Here is a 24,979-nt window from a genome sequence, read left to right on the forward strand (position 1 = left end):
GCCTGGGCTGCTTCAGGCGGTCTTCACTCACCTGCTGAGATAGATGTGAATGTCAGGCGTGAGCCACAGTGGTGGAGATGGTTCCATCTCCAGCCCTTCTGATCAAACGAGCCCCCAAAGAGCAGCAGGTGGGTTTGAATGATCCCAAAACCTCTTCTGCTTTTGTTACGCTGCTGCCACTCTTCCAACAAGGTTCATGTGAAAGCGTGTGGAGTAACCAAAATATTAACAGGACGTTCCAGTTATTCTTGGCTGTCTAAGGGAGAGGTAACTGCCAGTCATTTTCCACTGGCACTTCTCGTAATGATGATCATGCTGTCAATATCCAAGATGTCAGTATGGGGCCAAAACTGAAGAGGGTGGCATTTGGCCACTCTACCACTTGTGATACATGGTTTTCCCCCGCTTTGCAGAGAAGTTGCTTTATGCTGACTGCTAAGCTATTAGGTATGCAAGGCATAACTATAGCAGAAGGGGATTTCTGTGTGGGAGGAACAGTATGATTCAGATTGTCTCATCAGCCTTGCGAAACAGAATGTCCAGTCAACAGAATACACTTTTGCAATGTAGCCACTCGTTTCTCTTGCCTTTATTTTGTATGCTTAGCCTTAACCCCGGTGCACTAGCAAGCTACGGAAGAATTGGTCAAGAAAAAGGGAGTTTATGGAAGCACGGAGATGACCTAATACTCTAATAGTGTTTTCCTCATTAGGAGAGATGTCCGGAGCATGGTGAGGGGAAGGAAGGAGTGAAAGCTCTCCTCAAGCACCTAATTACTACCTCTTGTAACAGCTCCTTGAGACAGCTGGCATGGGAAAGCGGTAATAGGAATGCTATCCCAGCTTTGGAGACTTGCCTGCTTCACAACTGACCCGGTATCTGGAGCACAGACACGTGGCTGAATATTGCTCACATAAGCACCTACTGCATTGCACTAGTGCTTTAAAGGGGTTCATTAATGCAGCTGAGGTAAGAAGTTGCCTGTTGCTGGATGATTGTTTTAGAGCAGCCCTCAGGAATGTACCACCCTACGTTTTCTGGGGTTGCAAAGGAGGATGGTAAGGGTAGGGAAAAGCACCAATTTCAAGAAAAGATATTCTAAGTTGAAGGTCCGCCTGGGAGTGTTAATCGCTATCTTACAAGTGAAAATACTTCTTAGAACACTGCACTTAGGCATTAAAAACAAAATTATATCAGGGCCCGTTTCCTCCCCAGAAAACTCAAATTTAAGGTAAAACAAAAGGATTCCTGATGTTTTAAGGTTCACGGTGTAGGTATCAGCCTGCCCTTCCCTATGATGCTCCTGAGAAAAATCCAAGCCATCCGTAACAGACAGTTCTGCCTTATCAGGGACCGCAAAAGCCAGAATGCCTTAATCTCACTTACATGGGACTGGGCCAACTCCAGTCATCACTAGAATATACAGTGATTTGTTTTTAGCACATTCCTGGCAAGACAAACAGCACACAGGAGGCAAACACTCTTCAGCCACCTTCTTCAAGGCTGGTTCAGAAAGCCAGAAGCTTGTTCGCTGCAGTAGTGTGCCAGCCTCGTGTCTCAGTATCATTAAACACAGGACTAATATGAGTCTTTGCATACTTTCCTAGGCTTCGCACATTCTTTTCATACGTGTTAATAATGTAACAATTACACTATTGTAGATATGGTTTTGTGAAGCCAGTTAAAGACAGTGTGCATGTGTCATATTTTCAGTACTTCAGCCACTCTCAAGAAAGGAAGGAGGGGGGGAAGAGGGCAGGCTGCAGTTTGCTTTCTTAATAACGTTCAAACCCTTTAAAGCTCAGGTTACAGTAAGTATTTTGGCTCTAAGCTCCAGCTATGAAGTAAATATCCCAAAGAGTCTCCTTAGAACTGTACTGGCAAACTCCGATAACATCTGAAGTGCAATGATGAGGGGCACCTGTGCCAAAAGAACCTGCTGGCTGCAAGATACCAAAAATAATGCTTTTTAAACAACGCATTTTAAGATCTCCTATCTCAAAAGCAATGTCACCAGTAGGCATCACCTAACCTCCTTCTGGAAGTGCCTTGGGGCTGAGACCCCATCGCTCTGTTACAGCATACAGGTCCTACCTGACGGTGCTTTGTGCTGTCCAGTGACACACACCAGCTCTGTGTGACAGGCTGGCTCTAGCCTGAGCTGGGCCTTTGGCCGGTTCTTCTGCCAGCCCCTGCAGCCCAAGGGAATACTTGGTGGAAGACCAGACTGACCAGTTCTGGGGTCTGACCCCGCAGGGTATGAGAAAGCCCTTGTAATGCAGCAAAGGGACTGCACTCTTGCAAAAGACCATGGAAAATATAACTCCCAAGGAAACATAAGAACACATGATAGATGATAAACCCCCCAAAACAAGTCTGAAGGTGTCAAGAGTTTTTCTACCAAGTTTCATAAGGGAGTGTAATTAAACCTTATATAGCCTGTCCCTGACCGTGCTGCAAGTGGTTTAATGGGGCAATATCCAGTAAACAGAGAAATTAAATTATGCCAGCATGAAGAGGCCATCATCTTCAGAGCCCCTAAACTCTCCTCCAAATGGTAGCACTTCCTTTCTCCAGATCTATACACAACATGAGGGTTCAGGGCCTTCCTAGAAATGAAAGGGACCATTCTTCCTCACCTTCCTCGTTCAGTGAAAACATATATGATGAGAAACCACAAGCACATGCACATGGGTTGGCGTGGGCACAGACGATGGTGTGTCTGAATGAATGGACACACAGAGCTCTCTGTGTAGGTAAGAATGTTTACCATGTGTGGTGCATGAGAGTCCAGCTAAAACCCACAAGATTGGCTGTAAGGTGCCGTAATCTAAATATCCCTTGTATATCAGAGCCTTAAAGTTCTGTGTTTGGGATTGTGTCAGTTGGAGTTCAAAGACGAGAAAGGCTGCAGGTAGGAAACAATTCCTAAATCAATTTATGCAGTGGATTTCTGCAAATATGATTCACGTGCCTGCAGCAGACAAGGCCATCAGATCTGAGTCCCTTTTTATCTGATTTTTCTAATTAATGCCTATTTTACAGAGCAGTAGACAAATCAACAGCTTGCCCTAACTGCGTATAAGCCCATGTCCTTGTTTTGGCCAAGGCAAAAATGCCTGCATTGCAATTTCAGGTAGGCAGTTCCAGCCATGGAAGTATTCAGTGCCTCACACCAAACTACAGACTGGCCACAGGGTTCAACGTGTTTTCTGTAAAATCAGCTTCAGCAGAGTTCTGTTGTCTCGGTGCTGTCTGTTGGGAGCACACTTGCAGAAATCACACAAGGGACTGTGTGGGTCACTTCCCCCATGCTGAGAAAGAAAGGCAGGCCAAGTTAGGTGAGCTGCATATGAACAGAAAACTAGGGGCATACGGTGCAAAAGGATAACTGATTCTTAAACTGACTTCACGTTTAATATTCTGCAGCTGTTTAAGGAGAAGGCAGCAGGAGTTTTGCCACTGATATGAGTGAAACATTATTTTAGGACATTTGTTTGAGAAAAAATGTCTGTTTGAAGACATTATCGAAATAAATTAATTCATTTAACATCAGCAGAATACCGCCATATTTTGCTTCATGTAGGGGCCCTTCTCCTATACCATTTCCACTCAGGGACAATATATTTTTGATGGGCGAGTAGTCATTTTTTCCACTTTTTCATTCTCTGGTGGACTCTTTAAGATCTCCCATTCTAGGCTGGCATCGGATTACTATCATGGTAACTTCTAGCTCAAGTAAAATCAGCAGACTTCCTCTCTTTTCTTCCCTTCTGGTCCTTAAGGCATTCTAGAAAGCCCAGGTGCCCTGATGGCCAGCCCCTTAGCCCCTGCTTTGTCTCCCAAAAGGCATTTCTTCATTTATTTGTTGTTAGCATTGTCCAAGGATTTTGTCTGCACTCCTCTGTGTATAAGTCAATAATTCTTGGTTCTTCCCAATCATTTCATCCCCTCTGCTCCTGTGATTTACACAAAGTTGGAAGGCAGATGGAGATGAGATCCACCCCAACTTTCCCTTTGGCAGGTTTTACTGCTTTTGAGGGTGCCACTGGTCTTTGATGTGGGGATGGGCACTCAGAATAAGGCTGAGAGAGACATTGTCCAAACTTGACCTGCATGGGGAAATACAATTCCCTCAGAGAAGTTTCTTTTTACAAGACTGTAGGCCTAGTTTTTGCCCAGGTTTCTTGCGCTGGGTGGTTCATGCACACTTATAAATTGTTGGTTGTATATAAGCCCCTATTTTTAGAATCATAGATTCATTTAGGTTGAAAAAGACCTTTGAGATCATGAAATCCAACCATTAACCCAGGACTGCCAAGTCCATCACCAAACCATGTCCCCAAGCACTGCATCTGATTTTTAAATATCATTTTTAAACACCTCCAGGGATGGTGATTCCACCACCTCCCTGGGCAGCCTGTTCCAATGCTTGACCACCCTTTCCAGTGAAGAGATTTTTCCTAACATTTTTCTGAAGCTCAGGTGACATTTACTGTTTAACTCCCCTCCTGAACTCTTTAGTGGGGAAAAAAATACCCCAAACCCAACAACCCACAAATCCTTGCCAGTTTTCACACCTTTGCCCTTATGATTGACACCTTCCCTCCACAGCTGGGTTAAGACCGCTGCAAGTGGGAATTCCTTCTCCTGAATTAATTAACTCTGTATTGTTATTGCCTTTGATCTACTGCCATAGGAACAGGAAAAGCACTGGAAAACCTCCATTTGTGTGCATTTCTTACGCAAATAGCTCTGGACAGAGTATTAAAGGGATCGTTTAGAAGATGGTGGGCAGAAAGAGTCCCCTCCCCAAAGCTGCCCTTGAGACCCGCTCACGGTGGAAACTGCATGGGAACGGTTACAGACCTCTAGTGGCTCTGTTTATATAGCTCGTCTAGCTTCCTAATTGCTCACCAGCACAGGATTTTGGAAGCCATATAGACATTTCCCATAAGGATTACAACACGGTCTCATTTCATCTTCTCTGCGTTTCCCATCCCGTTGTCTGTTTGTTTTATTTTTCCTCACCATAACATCTGTCCCACATCACTGAGAGATTTCACAATTGGAAACCTGCTATAAATTATGACACAGAGTTAAAGGACTCAGTGTTTGCTCTCTGCTATTTTTTTCAAGGGACATTGGGTTAGCCACCTCTTTAAAATAAGCCTTCTCTTTTTTTTCTATTTATATACTGATGTTTGTAGAAGCTGTCTTTAGAAACTGGAGAAAAAAAAAAAAAGAGTATTTCTGTCTTTCCTGCTTGTACCCTTTTCCACTTATCTTCCACTGAATTCCTAGAGAAACACAAACTTCTGGAAGTGCTTGCAGAAAATAATCTTTAGCAAGCTCTGTCCCTAATGGCCTGCGGGGACTCCAGATAAAACCCAATTGCTCACATTTCTATTCCCCAACTTCTAACGGAGACTGCAGCAGTTATAACATCGCTAGTGCCAGTCTGTGTCACCGGTGCCAGGGCTGCGGGCTGAACTGGCCTCTGGTTCCCACCAAAATGGAAGCGAGCAGTCTTGAATTATATAGAGCAGGACAGCCAGCTCTGCTTGGCTCTATAGGAGGCTGCAATTAGCATCTCATCCTAGGAACAGGCAGAGTGACAGAGTTTCAGCATAACAGACTGTTTCATACTGATCAATGCTTTCAAGGTTAGTGTCACATATCACCACCATGTAAGGACCAGAGACATTTAAATGTGAAATACAACACGCAGGACTATATTCTCATAATCCAAGGGGGTGTCAGTCTTTGGTGACTTCACCTCCTGCTACAACCTCTTTCCTTCAAACCAGAAAGCAGCGCACACAGCTCCTACAGGTGTGCTCTTGGCTCTCACTCACAAATGAGAGCATTACAAACCACAAACATGGAGCACTTGCAGTGCTCCACAACGGCAGCCTTGCTTTCTCTAGCAGCCAGGAGAGAATCAGAGATTTGTACGGCTGGAAGGGATCTCAGAAGGTCACTTAGTCAAGACTCCTGTCCCAAGGCAGGATTGTTATACTTACGTCACTCTTGGCAAATGCTTGTCTAACCTCTTCCTAAATGCAGGATGGCGATTCCACACCCTCTTCAGATATTTCTGTGTGTCATTGTCCTTACTGCTTGCCTTCTCCTAACATCCAACCTCATTCTCCTTTTCTGTGATTTAAGCTCACTACTTGTCCTATCCGTCATGGATACAGAGAACAATTTATTCCCCTTTTCTTCCCAGGCACCTTTCACATATTTGACAGTGGTAACCCTATCTCCCTTTGTCTTCTTCAGACTACTGAAAGTCAGTTTGTTCATTCTTCCCTCCTAGCTCTGGATTTCAAAATTTGTGATTATTCCCCAGCTGTCTTCTGGACCTTGCAGCCTCACAGAGAAATGAGCAGAGGGATTATTTGTAGGGTACATGCCTATGCACACATCCTAGGAGGGCATTTGCCCTTCTTCAATTAGAAATTACCTCATTTTTGGATTTTGACCGGGAGCAACTCTCAGACCTTTTTATGCAGAGTTGCTACTTGGGCAAAAATTCACCAGCCTATATAAAAAATCACTCCTGGTGACGCCCGTGTATAGAAACTGAGAACTGTCCTTACTGAAATTAACCCTATTTTTAAGACCATTTGTCTAAATACTTTTTAATCGTAGCTTTATATTTCAGTATACCCACAGTCCCCTTCCAGCTTTGTGGTAGCCAAGAATATGATATTCCCTACTCCATTGTCCAGGCTGTTCATAGTACCCTTCAATCAGACTGAACCAGTATGGACTCCCAAGCACTCTTCTTGATCCACTTTTCCCTTTTTGAAGTATAACTAATAACTATTCTTGCTATGCAGTTTTCCAATCAATATTGCATCATCCTAGACCAGCTCCGTCTACCACAGGTCCCCTTAATTAATTTGCTCAGGAATTACATGTTACACTGTAACGAAAGCCTCACCACCATCAAAATATAGGACTACTATTGCTTTTCCCTTATCAACAAGTATTTTTAGTCTGTATTGAAAGGAAATTTGACCCATTTTACACAATTTTTGTTTTACAAGTCTATGCTGGCCATTATTCATCTCTCTGTTTTGTTTTAGGTGCTTACCAAAGTTTGATTGTTTGTTCCAGTATTTTTCCGGGAATTGAAGTTAAACTGAACAATCTGTAATCCCTGGCTCCTCCTTTTTTCCCTTTTAAAGACAGGAACTACGTCTACACTTTTCCAGGCTTCCAAGTATGATCTTTGCACTCCATAACATCCCAGAAGCTAGGCAAGGTTACGCCTAGAGCTTTTGTGGTTAAATAACTGGCTGGAGCAAACACCCTAGGATAAAACTCATCTGGCCCAACTGACTTCTTGAACGCTCTCTGAAGTATCTTCTGATCTAGTCTTTGTTCTAGTTTTGTGATCTCACCCCCCTCTGTCATTGACATTGATTGTAATATCTGTCTGAAGCGACAACAAATGCAAAAAAGGTACAAAACACCCTGGGACTCTGGCCATGCTAGCCTCCAGCCCTTCTGGCCCACTGGAGAGCACATTTTCAGTCACCTGGGTCTTCTTCGTCTTACTGCTAAAGTAGTGATGGAAAAACTACTTGTTACTTTAAAGCCTCTTGCTAATTGGATCCCATTTTGCTGCTTGACCTTTGTGATTTTGTGCTCACGTATCTAGCCCAGCTTCTGCATGCTTTTTGCCCTGAGGCTGCGATCGAAGAAGAGCTGGTGATTTCTCCCAGCTGATCTAGTGTTACATCCCCTATGAACTCTCCTGTTTTTTGGATAGCCGATGCTCATTGCTGTTCTCTCCAAGGTGCCTTCTACACAATTAAAACTTCTCACTTGCCCAAGGTCCAAAATTACATGCCTTTAAGTACTAAGTGGCTTTAAAAGAATCACCGCTTGTTTATCTTGGTCTTGGAAAGATCAGAAGCCTGACCTGTTTCCACCTCTTACTGACTGTTAGGCTCCACCTGGGAACATTCAGTCTCTGCTGGTCAGTTTTTGTCTAACCTCCTGTCCTTACCATAAGTGATGGGTGAAAATCACAAAATCTTCCAACCCAGATCTGAATTTTACACGGTCTCAAGCACTAGAAATGCTAGAAATGTTTATAGCCAGAAGTATTCTTCAAGTTCATCTCAACTGCTCGTTAGAAAAGCATCTTTTCTCATTTCTCATTTGGGTCCTTTTTTTGGCTGGCTTCCCTCTCAGCTGGCCTGCCAAGCTTGAAGGCAGAACAGACTAGGCTGATGGAGTGGGAAACATGGTTTTGTTTTCATACGTATGAAAAACTCAAAATTCACGTGTAACGTAATCATACTAAACTCCTGCCCGCACAGGAACTCTAGCTCACCTTCTCTCATCACATACTCTTCTCATCAGTAAAGATACTCAAAAGCTTGCTCCCTGAGGAAGCCAAAGCTGTACCAGCACTGCTGTACATCCAGCAGTGCTACGCTGCTATAATGGTGCTCTTTCAAAAGAGCAGCGTAAGCAGCCAAAAGGGGAAGGAGTTTAGACAGTTTTTCTGTTGCCCAAGAGGAAGCGAATTTCAGATAGCACTTCGGTTCCCTTTAGCTATGATTAACCATAAATGAACAGCTAAAACATCAGTTGATAGTAAGGCCAGGCAAACAGGGACTTCCAGAAATGGAGACTCAAAGGAAAAAGCAGAGAAAGCTGGCCCCTTGCCTAGCTGTGAGTCGCCTTCCTTCCCATTCTGCTGCTTTTGGGTTTAGGGTTCCTGTGTTTTGCAGTGTCAGCCAGTTGTCAGAGAGAAGACAGCTTTGCATGAGTTTTAGTTGAGCCTGAGCCCCCGGGCACCTCCTAGACCCTAGGCTGGGACGTGTTCACTACTGCTAACTGCTGCTAAACCAAAGCAATGACCTAGATCGTAAAGCAAGTTACAGAATACCTTGCTGATAAACTGCGGTATATGGGTTGTTTGTTAGAGGTTAACACTACAAGGAGCAAACCATAAGGGCTGTGTTGGTCTCCTCTAACAGAGCTGTTGTCTAACCTTAGAATGACAATTTTCCATGGTAGAAAATTCCTTCCTTTCCTTCTCAGCCTGTGCAAATTGCACCAATAGCACAATATCCCCCTGTTCGGCCACTCTTAACATGCCTTCTGGTCAGAATTTGTTGTGCTTTTAGCCACTGGATCTTTTTTGTCTTGTCTTACTTCTTCCCCATGTCAATCCGCATAAATCACGTGTGACCCATGTGTAAAGAGACTGATGCACAGCAGCTCATAATGTATCACATCTAAAATGCAAGACAGCATGACAGAGACATTTCCAGTTTTTATAAGGACTCATTGGAGACTACTTGTCAAAAATCACTGTGCTTGGGAAGAAGGGAGAGAGGTGTGTTGTCAAGCTGGCAAAGGGGGGGGGGGAGGCATTAAATCCCCCCAACAACAGACAAGTCCTCCACTATCCTGCACGTTACCACTGTTAACACCAGGTACAAAATGGGTATAAAATTATATTAAACCAGATAGTGGTGCAGGGTAACAGATGAGATCTCTTCTGCCAGAAGACTACAATGGCCTATCTCTCCATCTGTTTTTTACAAATCCATATCACATTAGGCAAACAAAGCCTCACTGAACTTGCATTTGCCTGTTCTGCATGAGACCTTGAATCAGTGGAGATGGGTGGGGTGAACGAAGGGGCAGCATGCTACCATTTACACACCCACACACAGAGGAATATATGACGACCAACATTATTGAAAGTGAAAGGCCCCTAGCAAACGAAGTTTCTCCCTACCAGTACATCGCACTATCTAAAGCTAGGTTTAAGTGACTAATGCATTTACTGATTCAGATTATATTAGTAAAACCAGCCTTTTTGCTCACATGGCTCAGCCAGGCAAAGTAAGGGACAACTGTGACATCCCCCCACCCCACCATGTCTCATCGTACCTTTGGCTACCGTCCTGCTGGCAAAAGCTGTGATAGAAAGACTGGAGGATGGAGAAATGAGAGTGGGGGATGTGTTAGATGCCAAACACCTGATCCCTCTTCACAGGGAATCCCTAGACAAAAAAAGGGTTGTCTTACAACAGCCTGCAGAAGGATGGGCTGATACCTGAAAGAGATTAGAACAGTAAAGCTGTACTCAGGCTGAGCTGCCATGTGGAAAATCTGGTGCTCTCCATGCAGAAAGGGTCCCTGTGTGCTCCTATAGCTGGAGGGGAGGGGAAACTACTAGAAGTAGAAGGAGAGATTAATAAAACTTATTTGCACATTTAAAGGCTGGCCTTATCTTTGCAAATAGCAAGCTTTATCCCTTGCAGTAGAAGTGAGCAGTCCATGTGCCTCACCTGGACAGCAAGAGGGGAATTCTTGCCCAGAGCAAGGTATTAAGGTGGGGAGAAAGACCTCCAGGTGAGGGAAGTTAACATAATCATTTACAGTAATGGACTGCTTTTTAATAAGGACTGTGAGGTGGCTTTCCAAAAAAGCAGCCTCCTTCAGGGCCTATGGAGGAAAGCACCAAGTGAAACCAGCAAGAATCTGTGGAAATTTTCTAGCTAAAGCTGGCAGAGTTTTCCAGTGAAAATGTGTTGTTTGCCACCACTGCCCAGAGCTGGGCTGGCCGGCACGACTGTAGTCATGCCACCCCTTTCTGTCCCCACAAGAAGAGAAGCCTCACATCAAAGTGAGGGCACCTCATGACTCTCATCAGCAAGTGCATGCATGGGGGTGCTTGCTTCTGCTTTGGGATCTATCTATCATTCATGCGAACTCTCAAAATACAGCTCTGATAAGCAATCTGGCTAATTTTCAGATTAAAGGAAAAAAATGCACTGTCAGTTACTGTATTCTGCCACTGTCCTCATTGCCAGTGAGGGATTAAGCCCTACTCTGGTTTCTTCTGCTGGACACAGACCTTCTAAGAGGCTTCCCTATCAGCCAATAGCCTCCTGTATTCTCTAGCTCTTCAAGGTATCTGTGCTTACTGATACATGCTGTGGTGGGATCCCTGTTCTCCTGAAGCAGCAAGCACTGGCTGAGGAAAGGCACTTCTCAGAGACCCCAAGGAAAGAACTGTGTGAGGTTTTGCTAGGCAGCACTCCATTTGGATGGATGCATCTTTTCGAGTCATATGGTTGCTCTGGTGTTGTAAAGGCTGGTGCAGATCAAATAAAGCAAGTAACCCCATTTCCAAGGCAAACATTTTACGTTTACATTCAGATTTGGTTTTATCATCCCTAAGGTCCACGTGTCTTACTTAACTTTAATCTTGCTATTTCTCAGGAGGCTTGATGAGCTGAGAAAGAAATGGTAAATGGGCTATGGGACCTCTCACCTGCAGCCTTACACTTCTGTCAGGCAGCACCCTTCACCGAGGTTCCAGCTTGCTTTACAAATGTTTAAAGGGTTGATTTACAAAAACTCTCAGGAAAACAATTATACATTTCTTTTTATCAAACATTTTGTAAGGAAGTGATCCTGCCCCCCCACTTTGATAAAAGAGTTCTCCATCACAGGAGTGGCAGGAGAAAGGGAGTGAAATAAGATAACTCCGCTCAGCTTGCCTCAATTTAATGAGCTCCTTTAGGACTTATCATTCACTCTGTGCTTTCCCCCATTGTGAACTTCTCAGCCTCATCAAAAAGAGCTTCTTTTCTCTGCCCCCCCCCCTTTTTTTTTTATCAGACTCTGTTTGATCAGCCCTTTCCCCTTTCTTTCCACAATCCCCCACATCACGCTGGAACTGGTACCAGTGGAGCATGTCGGCATGCCCTAGCAACAGAGAGATTAAGGGAACTACCAGCTCCTGAGGACGGGCTGGCTTGGATTTACTAATTAACTGCAGTGAAAGAAGTGAATGAGAATGGCCCTTTCTTTGGGGCAGAGAAGGCACTAGAGGTGGATGAAGGAGTTCAGCTAAAAGAAGGTTTCCCTCCCCCAAAACATGTGTCAACATTCAGACCAATCCTTTCTTAATAAGACTTTGTGTACGTATGCATGGTGGTTTGTATGGATGGGAAAAGGCTGACGGCAGTCAAGCCTAATGCAGAAAATCACAGGTGGAACTGAAGTAAAATGATGGCAGCCCCTGCCCTGCGTCCGGCTCTCCCACAGGGCTGGGACTCTGTGCTGGATGCTGGTCGCTCCAGACAGGCAGGTCCCTGTGCCCCTGGCTATACCCCTCAGGCACTAGCCAGGTGCCACACCGCTGTCCCCGGGCACAAAGGGGCCCAGGGGAAGGTGGCAGCAGCAAGCTCCCAGCTGTGACCTCCAGGAGCACTCGGACAGGGCCGTGAGAGAGCACAGGGCAGCTCAGTGAGGGGGGTTGGGCAGGTCTGCAAACCTGCTGCAGAGGCAGGGCTCCCATGTGGGGCGCGGGGCTGGACCCTCCAAGGATCTGTAATGAAACACCAGCAGTCCTCCTGTCCCCTTCAAACCTAGGCACCCTTCTGGAGTCCATCTTCACCGACTACCCAAGGACGTCAAGGCTGCAGGTTCCTTTCACGCCAAATCCTTGTCAGAACCTGTCTATTTTTGGTCAGTTGTAGCCTCTGCCGATAAATCTTTTCTGAATTATGAAATACTTGTGACATGTCTCTCTTTTTTCTCCTTCTTTTTTTCCCCCCCCCCAAACCGTTACTTTGTGTTCTTGTGCTTATGGACATTTTGCCCTGGGCGGGCATGGAAGTGAAACTGCTGCAATCCCCGTGAGCCGGGCAGGGCAGCTGGTGGCCTGGCCCCAGCAGGACGCAGCGGACACCATGACAGGCAGCAGCTTCTGGTAATTCACCAGCCTGTTTCTCTCATCCATAAAGTCTCGGTCAAACCAGCTAAATTTTTAAAAATCTTTGCAGCTTGGTGGTTTATCCAGACTGAAGGGGTATCTCCTCGCACGCATTCCAGTAAGGCAGCTGGGACGGGGCCCCGCTCGTGCCCCACACCACTACCCGGCAGGCAGCAAAGGGGAAGCCTGGCCACCGGGGATGCCCCACCGTGCCATGGCTGCTGAGTCGGCCTCCAGCGCTGGCCTGTTCCCCATTTCACTCAGCAAACCCTGCACACCCTCCAGCAGGGAGCACCTTCCCAGAAAACAGCAAAACCTCCCGGAGGAGGCGAACCTGGACCTCAGGAGCTTTATTTCCCAGTTAAAACACAAAAATGCCAGCCCAGCATTCAGGATGCCCATCCCGCACCGCTGCCTGCCAAGCCCCATGGGGCTGGGGGTACCCACAAGGTTTTTCCCCACTGCCTGAAGCAGGTGGCGTGGCAGTGGCAGTGGGTAACTTATGGGAGGACGTGGCGGGCAGGCGATTTGTGGTGCCCGCCGCTCCCCTGGGACTTGCCATGTCATGTGTCGAGCACCAGGAGATGCAAGCAGGGTGCAGCGTGTTACTGGCCTGGGGAAAGGTTAGATGACTAATTAGCTCTTTTCCATCTCTGCCGTTAGCGATACACAAGCCCCCCCAGATATGTTGTAGACACTGAAAGATTTCTGAAATAAAATGCCACTGAAAAGGGAACTGTAAAATCCTACACCTCACTCTGAAAGTGTGTTTATTTGACTGAGAAAAGGCTGTGGAAAAATGGTACTGTCTTACAAAACAAAACTGCACCCTTGCATATTTAGCTTTGGATCCAGTGGTATTAGAGACAAAGTCAGATTTTATTACTTTTTATTTCTCCTAGCCCTGCAGCACCAGTACACAGACAAGCCATGTAATGAACTGCAGAATCTTTTCTTTCTTGAGCACCAGAAATTGTTTTGTTTTGTTTTTTCTTTACTGTACACTGGTTCAACCCTAACTTTGCTAACACACCATAAGCCATATATAGCATTTTGTAGCTTCATAAAACTTGCAATTTTTTTAATTCATACTGCTTTCCAGAGTTAATCTCTATGGACTTTAATTAAATTTGTGTGGCCTGCTGTTGATTTCACCCTCTTAAATTTTCCAGGACCTTGCCATATGTATTTGTACATAATCATTTTTCAGTGCAGACCCGTGCTTGAAATCCACCGCTGCCTGCAATGTTGTGGAGCCTGGGAAGGAAAGAAGCACTCCAGAGCTGCAGGTCTCCAATGGAAATACAAAAGGGTTAACTGGCTGCTGCCTGCAGAGGCTATTTCGTGGGACTCTTCAGATCTCAAATGCTGAGAAGGGACATGAAACAATAATACCTTAGAGAACAAGCTAAATAATTAAATGCTAGTTAAAAGAAAAGCAAAATAAATAAAACCAACTTTAACATATTTTGTTGTAACACTTTGGCCTTTCTTAATATAGCTTGGAGGACGAGGCTATCTGGCCACTTTCCGAAAGTCCTTATTATGGTATTTAATGAACCCTAGGGATCATTCCGCTATAAATATGCATCCTAATTGCAAAAATTCATTGGGCAACCTATTAAAACGCTGGGGGTTAAAAGTCATTTCCATGGATTCCCAACCAAGAGAAACTCATCCACACCCCCGAGGTGAGTAGTATTTAAACCTGTGTTTGTATAAAGAAGGCAGTCAGGCTTTCCAGCACTTGGAAAATGGGTAGGGTTATCTGTTAGTTATCTCTCACGTTCGGCTTTTATATGTAAATTTGTCTGCAGGAGCAGTAATCGATAGTCAATGTCCTCTCTGTCCCAGGGCTAGTCACCGCAGGCCGGCATCTCCCCCACCTTGCAGGCAGCGGCAGCTGCAGCCCAGCCCAGAGCTCCCTCTCCGTGGTGGGGGGGACCAGGCTGGGAGCAGCAACCATCTCATCGTGTCCCTCTTGAGGGAACTCTTCAGGCTGAGTCCCCTCAAACCACCAGGACCTGCCAGCCAGGGCTGGACAAAAGGTTAAACCCCTTTCGGACAGCATATGCATAGATGGTGAAGACCCATTTTGAACTGTTGCTCGGCTTAACTACACTAATACCCAGGTAATGGAATATTCTAAGAGTACCTGAATTAAGCAGGATATTTTTAACACATGTATGTGTGTATAAACACACCCACCTACCCATGGAAATATAGCTGGGGTGACTCTGTTAAGTTTTCTGAGAAAAGGACTGTGGCTTAAGACCAAACACGGAAAACATTACCCAGAAAGTGTTGGAGAAGGAAGGAACAAAAAACCCCTACGCCTCACGTGTAGTAAAAGTGGCTGCTACATCCGTCACAGATACACAAACAGGAACAGTTTCCCTGGTCGTGCCTCGGAGAGACCGCTGGAGAGAAACACAGCACCTCACAAGACTGAAAAAAACCGCAGTGGGATTTCAGACAAGAGCCCAATAATCTTGTTAGAACCTGCTGCAAGGCACGGGGGCAAAAGCTAACTGCTACGGCCAGTACAGTATGCCAGGGCAACAAACAACCCAGAAAGTCGGGGTTTAAGCATTGCAAGCGCTCAGGCCACCTTGTTTAAAGGTGTACCGTGCAATATAATCACTACAAACTTCAGACTGCTTTTCCTCCCTGATGGAACAAGTTGCTTCTTGCTTCCACCTTCTTGTATTTCCGCATAGCCCACGGGCAAACCGGAGTGCCTTTGCTTCAGAAAGCAGAGCATTCCTTCCCAGCATCAAAGGGGCACAGAGACCGTGTGGTGATAGCTCCACACACACCCCAAGGTGCATTACTTGTTAGCGGCTTCTAGAGCTGCCTGTGCAGCTACTTGCCCCTGCCTGCTCTGCTCATCAGCACACAGAGGTGTGTACAGCAGTTAAACTAACAATTACATCACCTGGGATGCTGGAAGTCAGCAGCCTGGTTCCTCACATGGGGGATGCGAGGCTCTGCCAAGCTCCTTGGGCGTTACTTTTCATTCTTCCTCATTTCATGTGCTGTGTTGTTTTATTTTCTCTTTCAATATTTGCTTCCAAGAAGGGATTAGGTGTGATGGGTGTGGGGTGGATTGCACCGGCACTGCTGTGTGAAGGAAAGGGATCCAGCCGTAGGAAAGAAATGGGTTGTTTATTAGCAGCTTGCAGGACTCCAGAAATCCCAAAGCAACATGCTGGACACCAGCAGCACAATGTGCAGAATTACCCTCCATGTAATGGCAGAGCAGACCCAGCTTTGGGCATTAACGTGGCTCCAAGGACAACACTTCATTTCACATCTCCGATGGAAAGATTTTACAAAGTCAAGTACCCACTTGGGATTAGAATAATAATCATAGTATCTTGCACTTCAGTATAAAAAATAGGGTGTGAAATCAAGCGGCTGATCAGTGGTCACCACTATTGCCACACCATGTCCTCAGCTGCTTTATTCTATTCAACAAACTGAAATATTTTGATGCAGGCCCTACAATACCAGAACATAGTGCTTCATCTTGCTTTTACCCACAGGAAATGTGGAACGTCAACAAAACCAGCATTTTTCTGTTAAAGACCTGTGGAAAATGCTTGTCCAGGCAGAGGGAGGTGTTAAAGGAAACCTGATCAGCCCCCAGCCCAGAGCCATGCCTGGAGCGGTGCGGCTCACCCTCAGCAAGCTGGGGAGCTCTGCAGGGCTCACTGGAGGAAACAGCTGCAAAAGCTCCTGTTTATCAGTGAACTCAGCAGCTGCACCTCCAGGTACACAGCTCTGACCTATTTCACCAGCCACACGCACCAGCTCTACACCAGTGTCAGCCCACTGATGTTCATGGGATCACTGCATTCCTGCACTAGACAAAACTTGGGCCCAGATAAGATTCACCGAGGGGGAAGATGCTCTTTTGACATACTTCCTAGCCCAGCCACCCTTGCAGGAGACCAAACTCAGTTTTTGCAACATGTGTGTTCGTTTTATACATCAAAGTATTTGTCTTTTGGAGCTCTCAGCACCAAGTCAGGATACTGCCCCTCAGTGTGCGTATTTACTGCCTCTCCTGCTAAGACATCCCAGTCCACAAGTGACTGAGTTGCAATGACTGACAAGTGGTACAAACACCAGCAGAAGAGCAGTGGATTAAGGGCTGCTGGGTTGTGAAGGGGGTGCCAGAGAGGCCAAGGCGCCCCGCTGGGAGCAGGGTCAGTGGCTTGGCTGCAGTATCCTGTAGCCATCACGCCTTGTCCCTTCCTGGTCAGTCCCCACAGGGCAATGCCAAGACCTGGTGGGATGACTCTCTGGGGTGCAGAGATGAAGCAGGGTATAGGTCCCAAGAGACCGGGCAGGAGGAATGCATCTGAAGCCTTTCTTGTTGGTGTTGTGTTGTGTGGTTTTCCTGCTTTCACCTCCTAATTGAGCTATTTTCTTTGTTTTCTCTGTTTTGTTTTCTTTCATCTGCTTTTCCTGCTTGTTACTCTCATGCCCTAACCTTTTCTTTCTGCTCTGGATGTTCCCGTTCCTCTGACCCTCTAGATCCTTTGCAGCTCCTTTACTCCCTTGCTTCTCTCCCTGTGCTTCCTGTCACTACCAAGGCCACACATGTCCTTTTCCTTCTAAGTTCACTTGTTCCCCCCTCTTCCATTTTTCACTGCTTCAGAATTTCCTTCCATATTCTTCCTCCATTCAAGCCTCCCGTTTTTCAGTGGGCATAAAGGTCTTCAGCCAGCCTTTTAGTTTAGGGGATGCTGGAAGGCAGGGTGGCAGAGCCTCTGGAGCACACTAAATGAAGCAGAAGGTGAGATTGGAAAGATGGCCAGAAGCAGAGCAAGCCTGTGGTATCAGATCAGGGAGATACAAACCCTTTTGTTTTAACTGATAGTGCTGCCAACAGCAATCTGGTCTACTGCTGCCCGCAGACAGGTATGCCACCACACCTTGACAGGCAAGCCAAGGGATTTTCATACCTCCCGCAGAGAGGATGCTGATAGACTGTATAGGCAGTTTAAACCTAAAGCCATCATTGCTGTTGACTACCCCTTACACAGAGCTCAGAGCTCAGTAAGGTTGCAAAACCAAGCCTCTATATTTAGAAAAAGCCTGACTTTATGTCTGTGGTGAAACCTTAACTCAGGCCCTGCCACGCGCGTATTACAGTGCTTTCTTGCCCAAGACCCCACAGGAAGGCTGTTGCAGAGTGGTGCCCCAGGACGCAGGGTGACGCCATGGGGGCTGGAGAGAGCCCTTCTGCCCTTACCTCCCATCCTGTGCTTCAAATGATGCAGGTGTCTTGCAGAGCAAGTAGTATGTGATCACGTAATTACAGACTGTGCCATGATGCATGCTCACAAAAGAGCTGAATTAAGGCTGAACAGGCAGTTACAAGCACCATTACATCATTAGATTAATCTCTCCTTGGCTGGCCATGAAGGACCTCATCCTGTTCCCACTGAAGCCAAAAGACCATACCTCTATTGACTGGAGTGGAAGCTGGCTTGGGCTCACCCCAAGGCTCATTCATTTCTGTTAGCTGTTAGTTGTGGCGGTACCCTTGAACACATTAAACTTTTCATGCATAACTCATATACCACACCTAACACTTACACTTCCATTCAAGTAGAGGCTTTAGCCTGGGTGCTGTGGGTGGTGGAGTGTGAGGGGAACTTGCTCTGCTGCCACGCTCACCCTACCTGTTCAGCCTGTTGAGTTCTTAATCGCCTTCAGCAGCTGCTCAGGGCTGAACAGAAGGTGGAGAAGGGCTGCTCCTGCCCTGCACAGCCTGCAGACAAAGCACTCCCAGCCACGGCTGATTAAGTCTGTTTTCCCACCCTGGCGCATACGTGAGAGCTGTGCAGTCGGGGTCAGGATGTGGTGGCAGGTACACCCTTCCCTGCACCCACCAAGCCTCTGCCGCTCCAGGACAGCCGGCAGCCCCCGAGTGGCTGGGGAATGGCAGAGGTAGGGGGTGAACAGAGACATGCCCTGCCTCAGCATCGTGTCGCAAGGCCGGTGCCATGCTCCTTCGGGCTAAACGGCTGCTGCGCTGTGGGTTAGTTTCCCAGAGCAGATCTCCTTACCTTTACCACTTCCCCAACCTATCTGGCTTTTCTTGCAGGACACTTGCCTAAACCTATGCATTTTTTTCCACTTCTGCATGCTTCATTTCAACCCCAAAGTGTAATTTTTGAAAAGGGGCCAAATGTCTCAGATCTACAGAGGACCCTCAAGTGGGGGATAACAACCGAAAGGCGAGCAACCCTCACATGTGAACGTGTCTTAACCTCAACCCTCTTGTTTGTTTCTTCCAAATATTGCATGCAGTCATTGGAATTTTCCTTCACAACAACCTCACAGGTGGCCTTTTTATCACCTCAGGAAACCTCTTACCATTTCTGACATCTTTGCCCCGTGGCTTCCCGTGTTGCTGAGCTAGGAGTTGCACACATCAAAGCGATGAAGACACACCTCACTCTGGGGACAGAGCAGCATTATCACTCCCAAAAAGATCATGTGCAAACTGCCCAGTTCAGCCACTGTCCTTGGGAAACGAATTATTCTTCAATCTGACAGCCCAAGGATGCTTTTCTTGTTATTTCATCTAATGTTTTCCTTTGTTTAATTATAAATTATCTGGTTTAACTCTCTTTTTTTGTATCGTATAAAAGAACTCCCATCGTCTTTTTCTGTTTATCCATGAAGGAACAGATGAGGTCATTTTATATTGCTCTTCATACCATCTTTTTGAAAGATGACTGCAATTGTTTGTGGATCTGCTTTTCACACACGCAGAAGAGATGGGGAGAGGGCCAAACAAAAAACAAATAGAAGAAAATGAAAGGAAAAGGAGTGGAAAGGGCAAAAGAGAAAATCAAATTTAAAATAGATGAAGCATATGTACACACATGTGCAAGTTCGTGTACACTGGCACAGTCAGACATGCTCTCACCATCGCCCGAGAAGCCTGATATTAAGGCAGTTGTTCAGCTGTTTCTAATACATAACATAGAAAAACTCTAGCTGGAGAAACATTTTGTTTTAACAGTGAATCACTCATGAGAAAAATGTGGGTGTAGCTTTCAGGAAAGGGGCTGGGGGAGGTTTTATGAACCGTAATTCTGCAAACCCCCATATAAGAAGATGCATGAAGCTGATCAAGACACAAAAGGTGTCCCTCCCTCCCAGACCCGAGGGAAGATAATCAGCTCCCCTGGAGAGCCTGATTGCACCACTTGCTCCGTATAGACCTGTCCCACCCTCCAGGGACCCTCAGAGAGGGGCAGTGGGAAAGCTCTGGGTTGGCCCCACCAGGGTAGCCCCAGGCACAGCCACCACCATTTCTGGTACCAGCCCTGGGCAATGCCTAATGCAAGGACCAGCCTGTACCTGGCTTCCCCTTGGACACCACTGATCACCTGGGATGCTTTCCATCACTTCCCTCACCAAGTTTTTACACAGAGCTGACACATCAGTGCTTATGTTTGTGTTTTACCTAAGCATCAGCTGGACTTGAGGGCCAGACTTCTGCTGTTGGATGGACGACTTTAAATCTGGAGGAATTCAGATTTCCTTTGGTGTCAGTGAAACCTGGCCAGTGAGGCCAGCCCTCCAGGCCTGAGGCTGTCCTTCCAGCCTCTTCATCAGTCCAGGTACCAAACACATACCACGAGCCATTATCCCAGCACATCTGTAGGCAAGAGGCTTGCAACTGTAAACACCTTGTCAGGTTGTGAAATACCCATTGATTCTCCCAGAGCATAAACACCATGGGAAGAAAGGTGGCTATGGCTTGGGAGTGAGAGCCTGAAGATCAGGCTTTCTCCCTTGGCTATCCTGTAGCCTTTAAATTCAGATGTCCTGGTTTTCTTGCCAGTTAACTGGAGTGACTAATACAGACCAGTCTTCCTGGGAAGAGCTGAACACTGTTCATGGGTGCTGCACAGAGCACTCTTGATGGTTAACATTTTTCTGGTGAGCAAATCTGCTGGGACCCAGTTACCTTATTGTTAATTATTCCTTGGTGTGATTCAAGGGGCCACAGCCAAGAACAGCAGGAAAGTGAACAGCAGGCCACTTACTAGGACATAAAGTGTAATGGTAAAATCTATGACAGTGCCAAATTGCCTTCTGGGGAAAAGGTAAGGGCTCCATTTCTTGGGCTAATTAAAAAAGAACTGATGGATAGGCACCACCAACAATATTCACAGGCAGCAAGGCTTTTTGGCTGGTTTAAGATGGCCTATCTGGCTTAATGAAGGGGAAGGTGACTCCTGTAACTCTGTTATACCCCTGTGACTCTAGAAAAATGCTTTTCACTCTAATTATATTATTCCATATATACACCAGGGTGAGTGAGAATTTGTCTCTGGGTCTTTTCCATCTCTTAAGTTCCATGGTTTGTGATTCACTTTAGAAAAACAAGGGTGGTTGAAAAAAAAAAAGTTGTTTTCAGCTGTGTGGTGATGAAATACAGTAACTGAAAATGCTGTGGGTTTTGAGGTTGGATTTTGTGATTAAAATATTGTTAGGCTCAGGATAGTGTTGGTTGGTAAAATGAGTTACAGTAAGACATTGTGCTTTCACCTCTAGAAAGCTGAGTTCAAGCCCTGCTTAAGATCACAAAACCAGTAAGCAGCTCAGGATGATTAACAATTTCTGAATGGGCGTGAGGGAGGACAGGAACACCCAGGGGCCAGGGAGGTCGGGTTTGATTCCCACCACCAGCACTGCTGCTTTGGGGCCCCAGTCTCAAGCAGAGGAGGGTATGGTGGGCGAAGGAGACCTTTCCTGGTGTGGAGACAAAGATCAGCATTACAGGAGATGCTGTGGGTCTGGATGAAGGCTGTGCAGCCACATGGTTGTGGCAGGTGCCATGTGGAGCATGTGCTCTGCACAGGCCACCTGTGCCAGCGGTGCAGGCTTGATCCTGTTTTGTCCCAGCCACCTTGGTCAGTCTATGACAAGCAGGCATGGCCCTGCTACTTCTGAAAAGTGGTGCAACATCAGAGGTTCTTGGGCATTTCTTCCTACCTGAGGTATCCAGTTCAACCCTTGAAGCAATGACATTTCTCAAGACCATTTTGCAATTTGTTTACATCAAGCATCACAAGCTGCTGATTCAAACAGACAAGTTGCAGCAGAAACACTGCCAGGAACCCTCTTAAGTTCATTTTCACCACACGCTTTCAGTTTTAGCCTATCTTAACAAGACGTGTACTCTCATCAAATACACAGCTTACACACATGCAGGCCAGACAGCTGTAATCTGCTTCGGAGCCTTCCAGACTGCTAAATGCAAAGCAGTGCAGCAAGCAGATTTGCACCTCTGCTGTTGAGCTGCCACAGCCAACCCACTAGCCAAGTACCACTTGCACTTGAAATAAAGCATAGATGGGGTGTAAGTGGTGCATGTCTCTGGTCTGGTGCTCTGCAGTTACTCTAAGTGCAGTTAATGCTATTACTGTTAGCAGAGTTACAGATCTGCCCGTGAGTTGATAGCTGTGTTCAGAGCTTATGTAGTTATCCAAAAAGAAAACTGAGCATTTTTCATGACATATTCTGTATTTTCTGTTACTTCTGGGAATTTGTAAAGTACTGTCACAGGGTTTTTTTCTGCCATCATTTCAGTGATTCCTAGAACAAAACAATAATTTGATCTAATTTGAACTTGAGTACCCTTTTGTGCTAAAATGTTTTCTTTTAGCACTCAAAGATATTCCCTCAGTTTCTAAAGTTTATCTGTAAGCTTGGCTTGCACAGGGAGTTATAAACCCATTCAAAGCCACAATGTGCCTTCTTTAGGGAGCTGGATATTATTTGATCCATTTTTCAGACAGGTCCTCACAGCTGCATAGAGCAAACCCTGGCTCTAGCCCTGTGTCCCTTACAGTAACCACCAGCCCACAGCACCATTCATAGGAGCTCCTCTCAGCTTGGCTTAGCTAGTCAGTGTTGCAGAGGAACCGTATTTATTTACGGTATTTATTTTCTTCAGTAAAGAAAAACCTATTCAAGGCTCTGGATAACCCAAAATGCAGTTAACAAAACCATTCAATTTCTGCAATAAGAAAATATTGCGTTTGGTAGGACATCAGTCAAGTGGCACTGCCAGAAATCCCTTTCAGAGTTTCCCTTGTCCTGGGGAGCAGACTAATTTCCCCCACAAAACTTCAATCACTCCAAAATTTGGCTTTAAGAGCAGACCTGGAAAACCAGTAAATTCAGACCAGTCCTGGCAGGGGTTTCCAGCATCCCAGCATGTCCCAGTGCCCCTACAGAGACCACCTTCTTTCTAGAAAAGGGGCTCCAGCACAGAAACTCCTGCTGTGATGATATGGAGAGGGAGAGTCAGACGCTCATTAAAGCTAGTTGTGGGCCATTGAAATTTTTTTATTAATATTTTTTATTCTTCTATAAAAAGCAACCAACACCCAACACTGCACTCAGGAACCTGCAAGCCATTAGAATACGTTCTGAAGGGACATGAGCATCATGTGCTCCCAAGGAGATGACCCCTTGGACAAATGCACCACTGTACTTCTGCAGTAGCTGCCATCTCTGTGAGGGTTTCAAATGTGACCTCAGGAGGGAGCATTGCAGCAGTCTAAATCTGTTCCTTGGAAAATGTGGGTAACACACTGTTTGAAGGGCAGCATTGCAAAACTGTAGCATTACATGACCCTTTCCACCAGAAGGGATCCCAGAGCATCGTTTGCTAGACTTGCATCACTTTTCCTTGCACTCTCCCAGGTTAAGTCATTGTTTTGCCAGCACTCTCCATGGGATAATGTTGCGTGACTCCAGGGAGGCTTAAAGCGTTCTTGGGAAGCACCCAGGCTTGGCTGCTGGCAGATGAGGATTCCCGGATTAGACAGCCTGTTGGTCTAATCCAGTACATCCTCGGCTCCATCCGGGGCAGAAGGCCCGCCTTCCTCCCAGATATCGTCAGCTTGAAATGGAAAAGAAAGGTAGCTCCCACATGACTGCTGATGCAGCCCAGCCCACTCACCCTGCTGAAAGACAGGGTGTCCCTGGCAGCACCACCACACCTCCCGCCCCAGCAGCCACAGCCACTGCTGCAGCACAGGAACAAAACAAGCCGTGAGGGGAAATGCGGTTGCAAACACCCAGGACACCAGCTGACGCTGAAGGAAGGATGGTGAGAGCAGCCTGTGGGAAGGGGGCATGCTGCCGCGGCCAGGCACCCAGCACCCTGCTGCCAGGCCACACCTGGCACTGATGCCAGGAGCAGCACCCCTGGCAGACACAACCAGCTCCTCCAGGCTGTCCTCTCGCCTGCTGATGGCCAGGCCCAGCTCAGCATCCCCTTCTCCCTTTGCGCCTCTGCTTGGGGTGTCCCGGGGGCTGTCACCACCCAGGGTGGCCTCCAGTCACCTGCAACACCTCTGCCAGGCGAGCTGGGCCCACAGAGGTGCTTCTTTGTGCCCTGGGGCATGGAGCAGCACAGGTCCCAAAACCCCAATGCAGGGAGAAGGGAGCAATGACTGAGGTACCACCAGTCCATCCCATTACAGACAGGTGTAGGCACAGCACCACCATGGTGACACTCATCCTAACACCTGCAGCAAGAATGATCTCCAGCATGCAGGTCAGGAGCGTGTGAGCCACAAAGGAAAACTGCCAGGGGCTACGGTATTTCCCTATCCCCCATTTTAAAAGCAGGAGTGAGGATCAGACCAAGGTGAGGTGGGGGTATCTGTGCTGAGGGCTCCCTGTAATCTCCGTTTATTGCTTTGCTGCCAGACACAAGGTACAGTTCCCATTACATCTCCCATTTCTGCACCATTTTGTTTAAGTGCATTGATGCCACCTCACATCACAGGCATGTGAGCTGAAAACCTCTAATTGGTGCTGAGTCACAGAGAGCAGCTCAGCACTAACTCAGCACTTCGGATCCTGGCATCACTGGATCCCACCACAGCAGAAAAGCGGGCACAAACCCCGGCACCACAGCCGCTGGGCTCCAAGCAACCCAGAGATTTTGCAGGGAGCCAGCCGGCGAGCACCCGGGCAAGGAGGATGATACTACTGCACCTAAGCACAGCAATGGTCTTGAGCAATTTCTGCTAAAGCTATTTGCAAGTACAATACACTTTTGCTGGCCTGAAGTAGCACAGAATCAATTATCTATGCAAAATAATGTGCCCAGCACTGCTTGAGATTGTTCTCTTAGTACAACAT

General features: G+C 46.6%; 1 protein-coding gene across 4 annotated transcripts in view; it reads left to right on the top strand.

The window, feature by feature from the left end:
* RAD51B (RAD51 paralog B) overlaps window positions 1-14,239 on the top strand; it is a 431,140-nt gene extending 416,901 nt beyond the window's left edge. Inside the window, exons 14-15 of one of the 4 annotated variants that reach the window (XR_013929636.1) lie at window positions 716-969; window positions 13,945-14,239. The gene's annotated coding sequence lies outside the window, so the exon portion shown is untranslated. Of the gene's footprint in view, window positions 1-715; window positions 970-12,429; window positions 12,526-13,944 lie in introns of all 4 variants that reach the window. The other 3 variants (XR_013929637.1, XR_013929638.1, XR_013929639.1) reach the window with 3 other exon arrangements.
* Window positions 14,240-24,979: the final 10,740 nt, after the last annotated feature.

Source organism: Falco punctatus (assembly GCF_963210335.1).
Source record: "Falco punctatus genome assembly, chromosome: 7".
NCBI classification, from domain to species: Eukaryota; Metazoa; Chordata; class Aves; order Falconiformes; family Falconidae; genus Falco; species Falco punctatus.